The 11,126-nt window shown below is 42.5% G+C and overlaps 1 protein-coding gene across 1 annotated transcript in view; it reads left to right on the top strand.

The window, feature by feature from the left end:
• The first annotated feature begins 561 nt into the window (after positions 1–561).
• The window catches only part of LOC126147569 (serine-rich adhesin for platelets-like), a 115,413-nt gene continuing 104,848 nt past the window's right edge, over positions 562–11,126 (top strand). Inside the window, exon 1 of the mRNA XM_049915703.1 lies at positions 562–701. The gene's annotated coding sequence lies outside the window, so the exon portion shown is untranslated. The remainder of the gene's footprint in view (positions 702–11,126) is intronic.

The raw sequence follows: 11,126 nt of genomic DNA, 5'->3' as shown, positions 1-11,126 counted from the left end.
CGTTCGGGGTCCCTTGAAAACCTGAACATGCGAAAATCATGTTTGCAGTGGTTATTGCAGTTCATAGCTGAGCAGCCTCCCATATTTACAACAAATTCTTCAATAGATTCAATTAAAAATCCCACACTCGTATCATGACCCAGATGTAAACAAATTTGGACATCTTATGTTTTGGGGAAGTTCAGTTGAAGTTGTAGGGGTCTTAGTCGGGAAGTATGTAGGTTGCCACGAAATTGGTCGGTCGGCCGATAAATTAGTCCGTGCGTAGTGGCGTTAAAGAAATTCGGAGGCGACGCGCAGAATTAAATAAACTCTAGAGGGAAGGAAATATAGCAGAAATTTAAAAAAAAAAAGTGCACCAGGTAAAAAATGGATTAACAATGATTCTCAGGCATTCAGCGACCGCACGCAGGATCTGCGTGAGCAGACTGCTCTAAATCGAATTCCTTGCAGTCTTGTTCCAGGCGACACGGTAATCGCGTAGGCCGTACGACATTACCGGCGTACTCCCTACTGGCGTGTCGGCTGCCAGGGGGCAGCACGGCCGCGCGGCAGATTTTCGAGCCGTCAGTTGTGGCTCGCACATCGTGCTGTTAACAGCGAGCAACACAGGGCTGCAAGCAGGGGAAACGCGAACCTCCAGCTTCCACGTGCAGCGTATCTGCCGGCCGGGCTGCGCGCTGTGCCAAGGACGCCCGCAGGTCAGTACCGATCGACACGCTGCGTGTCTGCACATGCGTAACAAGCTCCGCCGTGCGCCCAGAGAATTTCTCAGCGCGATTAAAAATAAGTGTCTGTTCCATTAGTTTTTTGCGTCTGATGACAGGTTGATAAGCAGGTCAATTCATGGTCAGTCTAGGGTTTGTGCAGTGAGATATCTTCCACGTGCCATCTTTGGATTTGTCACTGCGTAAAAGTTACTAGCCGATCAGTAAGTCGGTGTCACAGGTAAACAAACTGCTTCATTAAGATATTAAATTTCTTTGTATACCTTTATTAACGCCTTTGGCAGTACTAGCGTGTAGTAAACAGAAAACCACTTACGTTGTGAATGTATCGACATTGACCTTGAACTGGGTTTTAACCTGTGAATCGTTTGTTTTCCTTAACGTTGTTACTTTAGTGGCCAAAGTGGGACCCAAAATCTGTTAGTGGTAGGGAACGGAACGTTAGATACACAGAAGTTTGTAATATAGTAAGCAGCTTTTCCGCTCGCGCATGGATATTTTCATGTTTGCGGTAAGCATGCGCTTTCATCGCTAGTAACGCTTCATAATTTGCTACATAATTTAATTAATCCTAAAAGAATAAGAAGGGGCAACAAAGTAACTTTTCTGTCGAAATTGTTACATGTTCGTGAACGGTACGACAGTTCCTTATTAGGACGAAAATATCTGCTGAGTGTGCAATTCAATAGACGCCGGCATCGTCAAGGCGCTGTGGATCAATTTTGTCATATGATGACACGTGGATCAAATCTGAGTTATTATGAATCGTAATTGAGTTGTAGTCAACCATTCCTCTTAGGAAATATTCTAGCCAGGCTGCCTTTTATGCTTTGTTTTAGTAGTCCAGTTTATAATTCACACAGGTTGGAGTCTGAGGTGTGAACATACTATAGTTTTTTTACATCTGACTACAGTCTATTATAATGTAATTGGATTGATAGTAACTATTTACTGTGTACTTCTCTTCATATGACGCAATTACCGGTTTTAGAGCTTGTATTCTGCACTCAGGTAACTGTTTCCACCAATACACTCTGCCCTAACAATGGTCAACAAAAACCAGTTGCTTGTCATTTTAGAGTATCTGTAAGCAGAATGTGTGTACCAAACTAAATGTTGTCAACACTAAATCCCATTGATGTTTTGTTTTGTGAATTAGCAGCAAGGATACTATACCATTCGCCGAAAATATATTTGTGTATCACCTGAAGATGGAGCACAACCAGTAAAACATGTGATGATAAAAAGATGTAAAAAATGTGTTGTTATAGTTGTAATAACTTCTATTTCTATAAGAGTTATCTGTTTTTAAAAGCTTTCGGGTGAATCACATATTCATCTTGAGCTAGATTTTAAAATGTGTGTTGTTAAACAAGTGGCAAGTGCACTCGCATTACGGAGATATAATTTGTCTGTCGTCGTGTTTCGTTGGATGCAAACCACCCCGAAGACTTCGTTGAAGTAAAAAGCATTTTTAGCGGAAAATCATCGAACTTGTCGGTAATGATTCACGCTATTCAACATGGGAAATTGTTTTAGGTGCGGTGCGTATCTGGTACTTTTCTGTGCTCGCTCACTATAGCGGTCTTATTGAGACCAGCGTGTTATATTTTTCTATAGATTGCGTAAGATACGTATTAAGAACCTCAGATGATCGTTGCTGTTTCTTATAGGCCGCAGGACAGCGTGATAAGTAACGTCCATTGCAGTTGCTTAATACATTTAGTGTTATCTTCGGATTTCAGCTGATGAATCGATCATCAAGAAAAATCAGCTGATGACTTGATCATCAAGAAAAATAATCTGTTCAAAGCTAAACGGCAACGGATGGTACTCTTTAGCATTATACAGGGTGTTTCAAAATGAAGGTACGAGTTTTAAGGCTTTGTAGCATTTATTACATTCAACTTACAATTATAATTAATACCTCAAATCAAAGAACAATTTTTTTTTGTATACCTGAGCGCAAAGGAAAGAACATGGAACATCCAGAAGTCGCTGAAGACCGCGTTTAAGGATTGAGTTTTCACGCATAGCCCCAAGAAATAATTTCGGAAGACTAGTAGCGAATTAGTTCCAGTGACAACTGTTACGAAACTACTATGGAGACGCTTACTCTTATACGTCCTTGTCGCTAGCAGCCTTTCAAGCTCTAAAGTCCTACAGACTACGGTTTACTTGCCAACTTTGCAAACGAAATGTTGCTGCATCACGATGAAGATTTCCTGGAACGTGTCATCTTCAGTGATGAACCGACATTTCAAGTAAATAGGGGTGTGAAAACACACAATGTACAGGTTTTGGTGTCGGCAAGTCCCCACCAGACGGTACAGCTGCAACGATATCTCCTGAATGGAATGGTTTTTGTTCCATAGCCCGGCCGAAAGTTGATGGGCCTTTCTTTTCGCTGCAACTGTAACTGGTGTTTCTTAACTTGATGCGCTACAGCTATGGCTTTTCCCCCTATTGGAAGAAGCTGAACCATAGAACTTTGACAAAATGGTGCACGGCCTCACTCCCTTAACTCGGTACGCGATTGGTAGAACGTTGTTGTATCCGACCACTGGATTGGCCGCTAAGGGCCGGAAAGCAGAACTTCTTTTGTACGACGCCCACGTTCGCACACGATCTGACGCCATGCGAAATTTGCCTTTGGAGGTTCATAAAGATTCATGTGTATGTGCCTCCGCTACCAGCTGATGTACCCGACTTTAGCAAGAGCATTGTTGCAACAATTACTCACTGTGATCAAGATTTGGGAAGAACTCGCAAATCGACTCGATGTGTGACGAATGGTTCTCACGTAGAATAGTTATAAGAAAAAGTGTTTGAGATGCTGTTTCATTTGCTGTATTATTTATAAATTTAAGTTGAAGGTAACAAATCCTACGTGTATGGTCGTTTCGAAACTCCCTGTATAATTCTGTTATTGCTTAACATATATATATATATATACAACTTAGTCAGCCAAATGAACTGTGTCAGAGCAGCTATGCCTTCTGTAGAAAAATAACTGAAATAATCGAACGAAGCAGTACAGCTTTTGGTCATTGCTGGTCTGTTGTACAACGCAGATTCGTTGGCGAAAGTACGAAAAAATCTCAAAATTGCTTCCTGGATTTGTCACCACTCATCAATTAATGGGAGGAGGAAGCCCAAAACGCCAGTTGCAAACCTACCTACTGTCTGTGTAACGTTCTGAAGAGCGTTAAAAGCAATCGCAACAACAATGCGAGTCTGAATATTGTTATAACGGAAGAGAGCTGACGCAGTCTGTGCAGACGGTTAATCCCTTCGGCCAGAGATGATCCTTGACACTGGGCTTCGCGAGTGGCCAACCACGTAACCCGAACTAGTTTAAATTTCTGTCTTGCCTTAACTGTGGTTTCGTAACTACAAGGTTATTCAAAAAGGAAGAGCAGATTTCAGTTGTTTGTTATATACAAACTATGAAACATAGAAATACTTGTACACGTCACAGGGTAGAGGAAAGGTTCAGAGTTTTGTGTTCGCACCGAACACTTAACGTGAGCACCGTGTGTTGCTCGAAAAACATCAAAACTGTAGTCCATTTCATTCCACACGCTAATCGACAGGTCGGTGTTCAGTAAATCGGCAGCTGCAGCAATTCGACGCCTCAGCTCTTGAAAAGTAGCTGCCTTTAGGTGGGACAAAGACTGTCTTTCACGTTCCTCACAGAAAAAAATCGTACGGTGTGAGGTTTTTCTGACCTGGGAGGCCGAAAGCAATGAACAATGTCTTGCTGTCCACCTCTTCCATTCCAAGGTTGTTGGATGTGGTGTTAAGATATTGCCACATGGCTTCCTCCGCAAGAAGAAAGGCTCTTACACTTTGTGAGCAGAAACGGCACAAATCACATCGTTTCGGTGTCTTTCGTGTTCGACGACGCTGCCAGTATTTTGCGATCCCTAAATTCTTACTTTATGGTGTTATACTGTTCTCGAGAGAAGCTGAGTCGTTTGGAAAAAGTGCCCTCTGCCATATCCTGGAGAACTGAAAAGCAACATTTGTACCCTCTATTATGATCGCCGGGACGCAATTTCAGCAGTAACAACAACTTGTAAGGCTTCACATGTAGGCGACGTTTCAGAACATCTACATCTACACTTATACTCCGCAAGCCACCCAACGGTGTGTGGCGGAGGGCACTTTACGTGCCTCTGTCATTACCTCCCTTTCCTGTTGCAGTCGCGTATGGTTCGCGGGAAGAACGACTGCCGGAAAGCCTCCGTGCGCGCTCGAATCTCTCTAATTTTACATTCGTGATCTCCTGGGGAGGTATAAGTAGGGGGAAGCAATATATTCGATACCTCATCCAGAAACGCACCCTGTCGAAACCTGGACAGCAAGCTACATCGCGATGCAGAGCGCCTCTCTTGCAGAGCCTGCCACTTAGTTTGCTAAACATCTCCGTAACGCTATCACGCTTACCAAATAACCCTGTGGCGAAACGTGCCGCTCTTCTTTGGATCTTCTCTTATCTCCCCCGTCAACCCGATCTGGTACGGATCCCACACTGATGAGCAATACTCAAGAACAGGTCGAACGAGTGTTTTGTAAGCCACCTCCTTTGTCGATGAACTACATTTTCTAAGGACTCTCCCAATGAATCTCAACCTGGTACCCGCCTTACCTATAATTAATTTTATATGATCATTCCACTTCAAATCGTTCCGCACGCATACTCCCAGATATTTTACAGAAGTAACTGCTACCAGTGTTTGTTCCGCTATCATATAATCACACAATAAAGGATCCTTCTTTCTATGTATTCACAATACGTTACATTTGCTTATGTTAAGGATCAGTTGCCACTCCCTGCACCAAGTGCCTATCCGCTGCAGATCTTCCTGCTTTTCGCTGCAATTTTCTAATGCTGGAACTTCTCTGCATACTACAGCGTCATCCGCGAAAAGCCGCATGGAACTTCCGACACTATCTACTAGGTCATTTATATATATTGTGACACGTCACACCGTTGTTTGAGGAAGATGAATTCCCTAGCCTGCCCATCTTGTGTACTTCATAGGACTCTATGTGAACGCGTCTTGGATACGCCCGACATTTTCATCGGAGGTGCGTGGCCGACCAGTGCCCTTCCCTTTGCATGTACGTACAACGAACATTTAGTCCTAAAGCTGCTTGTGCAGGGCGGCTTCTTGCTGACTCGACGGCGGAATGCACGTTGCACTTGGAAAATGGATCATCTTCGCACGAATTTCAGCGCACAAAATTATTTCTTTTGCCGTGTAGTAGCCATGTTGCTGCAAACATCAGCGCAGCTGTGTAAAAACTTTGCACCTCCCTCTATCCAGTGATATGCGTAGCGTGTTTCAATATTTTATAGGTTGTAATAAGCAACTAAAATCTGTTTTTTCTTTTCGATTCGCCTGGTACTGATGGCAGTGTTTTCCTTTCCTTTCTTTTTTTTTCTTTAAAAGATCGCCTGGTACTGATAGCAGTCTTACGCACCATGCGGCTGAAAGCTGGCTATAGCACATGTAGTTGACGCGATCGTCTGTCGATGTGTGGAGTGTAGTTGGTTCGAAACCCCGTAGCGTCAGAATTATCATTGCAAGGGCCTGGCCTGCAATGGTAAGAAAGGGTACAGTCTTTGATAAAAAGTCTGCGCCGAAATGCCGTCATTTTAAATCTTAGCATCATGTGGAATGACAGCATGTGTTGCTGTTGGTAACGATTTGTCTGGCACATAAGGCCCACTTCATCATCATCATTTAAGACTGATTATGCCTTTCAGCGTTCAGTCTAGAGCATAATCCCCCTTGTAAAATTCCTCCATGATCCCGTATTCAGTGCTAACATTGGTGCCTATTACTTCAAAATCATTCTTCACCGAATCCAGGTACCTTCTCCTTGGTCTACCCCGACTCCTCCTACCCTCTACTGCTGAACCCATGAGTCTCTTGGGTAACCTTGCTTCTCCCATGCGTGTAACATGACCCCACCATCTAAGCCTGTTCGCCCTGACTGCTACATCTATAGAGTTCATTCCCAGTTTTTCTTTGATTTCCTCATTGTGGACACCCTCCTGCCATTGTTCCCATTTACTAGTACCTGCAATCATCCTAGCTACTTTCATATCCGTAACCTCAACCCCATTGATAAGGTAACCTAAATCCACCCAGTTTTTGCTCCCATACAACAAAGTTGGTCCAAAGATTGAACGGTGCACAGATAACTTAGTCTTGGTACTGACGTCCTTCTTGCGGAAGAGAGTAGATCGTAGCTGAGCACTCACTGCATTAGCTTTGCTACACCTCGCTTCCAGTTCTTTGACTATGTTGTCATCCTGTAAGAATACGCATCCTAAGTACTAGAAACTGTCCACCTGTTCTAACTTTGTTCCTCCTATTTGCACTCAATCCGTTTATCTCTCTTTCCCACTGACATTACATTCGTTTTGGAGATGCTAATCTTCATACCATAGTCCTTACATTTCTGATCTAGTTCTGAAATATTACTTTGCAAACTTTCAATCGAATCTGCCATCACAACTAAGTCATCCGCATATGCTAGACTGCTTATTTTGTGTTCACGTATCTTAATCTCACCCAGCCAGTGTATTGTTTTCAACATATGATCCATAAATAATATGAACAACAGTGGAGACAGGTTGCAGCCTTGTCTTACCCCTGAAACTACTGTGAACCATGAACTCAATTTACCGTCAACTCTAACTGCTGCCTGGCTATCTATGTAAAGACCTTTAATTGCTTGCAAAAGTTTGCCTCCTATTCCACAATCTCGTAGAACAGACAATAACTTCCTCCTTGGAACCCTTTCATGTGCCTTTTCTAGATCTATAAAGCATAGATCCCTGTTCCACTCGTAACACTTCTCCATTATTTTTCGTAAACTAAAGATCTGGTCCTGACAACCTCTAAGAGGCCTAAACCCACACTGATTTTCATCCAATTGGTCCTCAACTAATACTCGCACTTGCCTTTCAACAATACCTGAGAAGATTTTAGCCACAACGCTGATTAAAGAGATACCTCTGTAGTTGTTACAATCTTTTCTGTTTCCATGTTTAAAGATTGGTGTGATTACTGCTTTCGTCCAGTCTGATGGAACCTGCCCCGACTCCCATGCCATTTCAGTTGTCCTGTGTAGCCATTTAAGACCTGACATTCCACTGTATTTGATGAGTTCCGACTTAATTTCATCCACCCCAGCTGCTTTATTGCACTGCAATCTGTTGACCATTTTCTCCACTTCCTCAAATGTGATCCTATTTCCATCATCATTCCTATCCGATTGTACATCGAAATCTGAAACATTACTGATCGTATTTTCACCTACATTGGGCAACTCTTCAAAATATTCCCTCCATCTGCCCAAGGCATCAACAGGATTCACAAGCAGTTTTCCTGACCTGTCCAAAATACTTGTCATTTCCTTCTTATCTCCCTTTCGGAGACTGCTAATTGCACTCCAGAATGGTTTTCCAGCAGCTTGACCCAAAGTCGCCAACTTGTTTCCAAAGTCTTCCCAAGATTTCTTCTTGGATGCTGCAATTATCTGTTTGGCTTTGTTTCTTTCTTCAACATAACTGTCTCTGCCCACCTACAACATGCAAATCGAAACGAGTACATACATTGCATGCCTATACTGGGTTTCATCCTGCCTCCTCTCGTTTTGCTTGACACAAAGAGCTCTGCATTCAACATGCGAACATGTCAGTCATGCACACTAAAGCTACATTCGAAGTAGCATCATTTCACAGAGCGAAGGTGCCAATAGGCGAGAAGTAGCGAACAGAAATCGTTTACATTTAGGCTACTGAACCTGTCATCGTGGTCGGCCAGACAAGAGTTCTTGACGATTAGTTAGTCCGCACCGTATTCTGCGACCGGGACATGTGAAAATGACAACTTATGAACTGCGACATAGCACAATCAAGATGAAATATATTATTTCATCTGAAATATATTATTTCATCTTGGGGACGAAGTTTAGTCGACGGCTAGGTCACTGGATTCATTAAAATGTGGCATTTTTGTCATGGAAGATTACTTTCACCACGAAATAATTGGTCTCAAAAAATACTCCTTCAGTAGTTTGTCGTATTACACTATCCTCAAAGCGTCACCTCCGATTTGATACCTACGGTGCTATCAACGTAGTGGTTTAGACTTTGGACACGCTTGTTAAGGGGCGGGCATAATTTCGTGCACCTACCGCCCATTCCCGAATCCCCTAATTCGCGTGAAGGTAATTGAAAAAGGACACGCCAGATGTGATGCTTCATCTTTCTCCTTTGCGAGTTCTTGTTCTGTGCGATGACTAGACGTTGGACATGAAAAAAGAAATCCTAATGCAGACAGCGACACATGCGCAGCCCCAGTGAATGTATGTGGCTCAGAATTACATTCGATTGTAAATATTGACCACGTTACCTTCCATGGGAAAGCAGGCAGTGTTAGCAGTTCGCAGCATTCTTATGTCATGAATAATAGCTTAGTGAATAATGGTGGTGTCTACGAAAGACAACGGTTAAGCTTAGAGACCCGGTGGTGTCTACGAAAAACAACGGTTAAACTTAGAGACCCGATCATATAGACATACTTAATATGACAACATGTTCATGCTACCTGGTCGTCAGAAATTCTCCATTGTAATTTCCGGATAAATAATGTAACATAATCTACAGTTAGGCGACAGTTTTCCGCCACTTGCAATAATATCAACTTCGCAAACTTGGCAGTTTAAAGGCAAAGAATAAGTTCAGTATTAGACATGCAACTCTCATTTTAATATATACTTCATGAAGTAAAAGAGGGCGTGTTATGAATATGTGGTAGCGAAGGTGCACAAAGGGTCGAACTACGGACGCGTCATGCAGCGGCTGCAATTTTCGGCAGACGAAACCAACTTTGCCCCATTAAATGCAGGGTCACATACTTTCATTATGTCTTTTGATTCCTGATGATTCTTTTTCGGCTTTAAACTGTAAACTCACCCAGAGTAACAAATCGACACAAAAATCTTTTCTATTTAAATTTGTTTCATTGTTGGGAAATACGGTTTTGCATTTGTTTTTGACGAGAATATTAAAAATATGCGGCGCTTACCTAACAAATATTTTTTACATTTGCAGCTTCACGTAAAATGAAAGAGCATTTCATACTCTGGGCATCCGTTGTTGTTGCAAGGCATGACTTCAATAATTCTGCGAACAGCTGGTACAGTAAAGTATTCAATGAATATTGTCTATATTACATTGGCGAAAGAAGGGTGACCAGACGTTGTTCATTAATATCGTAACAATTGTCGGTAGGTGTATCATGCAGTTGCAAAGCTATTGCCTGCATCGGTGTCTTAGTGGCTTCTGCGGGCCGCTTCTACTCTTCCCAACACTGGGCTGTCCTGACGCAGGATAATTTTGAAACATGGCTTTGTAACTGCGTGATCCACCCACCGACAGTTTTTACGATATTAATGGACCACGCTTTTGTCATCCTTCGTTTGCCAATGTCATGTAGACATTATTCACTGAACAGTACGTTGTAAGCAAGTGAGCCAGAGCATTTTCGAGTTGAGCTGCCAGATTCTGAACTGTCGAAAATTGTCGTTGATGACCAACTGCCTAAACGAAGGAAATTTACGAGCAGAACAGTATCCTGTTTTATGGATTTGAGAAAAAAAAACCGTTCTGAATAGCCATTATAATTAAACTATGCCTCAGATCAGATTGGCAATACTTTTGTTATTGTGCAGACTGAGCAAAAACTGCGTAAAACATTAGACCTTGCGGGAGCGAGTCATGCGCCTCATACATAAAGTGCATAGGCGTTGTATTGTTTTTAATCAAATACAAAGTTATCGTGAGTACTTCAATATCACCCCAAAAAGACAAAAAATGTCCTTCGAACCTGGTTGATCCGGTAATGTGTATCTAGAGCTATACTCCTCAGGATACAGAATACTGGGAAAGCGCAACCAGTGCACAAAGAAGATTGCCTGCACCTCACTCGTGCGACCTATTCTAAAATATTGCTGAAGTGCATGGGACCCGCACCAAATAGGAGTAAAAAGCAATACTGAACGTATATAGAGAAGAGCATCACGAAGGGTCACTGGTTTATTTCACCTGTGGGAGAGTGTTACAGTGATACTGAAAAAAACTGAAGTGGCAGATTCTTGAAGACACACTTAAACTATCCCGAGAAAGTCTAGTAACAAAGTTTTAAGAACAGGCTTCAAATTGTGACTGTAGGAATATACAGTCCCTAACTTACCGCTCACACAGTGATCGTGAGGACAAGATTAATTACATCACGCACGGAGGCATTCAGTCAATCTCCCTGCTCTCCATACGTGAATGGAAGGAGAAGAAACCTTAATGAACTGGTA

Source organism: Schistocerca cancellata, chromosome 2, assembly GCF_023864275.1.
Source record: "Schistocerca cancellata isolate TAMUIC-IGC-003103 chromosome 2, iqSchCanc2.1, whole genome shotgun sequence".
Taxonomy (NCBI): Eukaryota; Metazoa; Arthropoda; class Insecta; order Orthoptera; family Acrididae; genus Schistocerca; species Schistocerca cancellata.
Note: the sequence above shows the minus strand (reverse complement) of the source record. Positions and strands in the feature narration are given on the sequence as shown.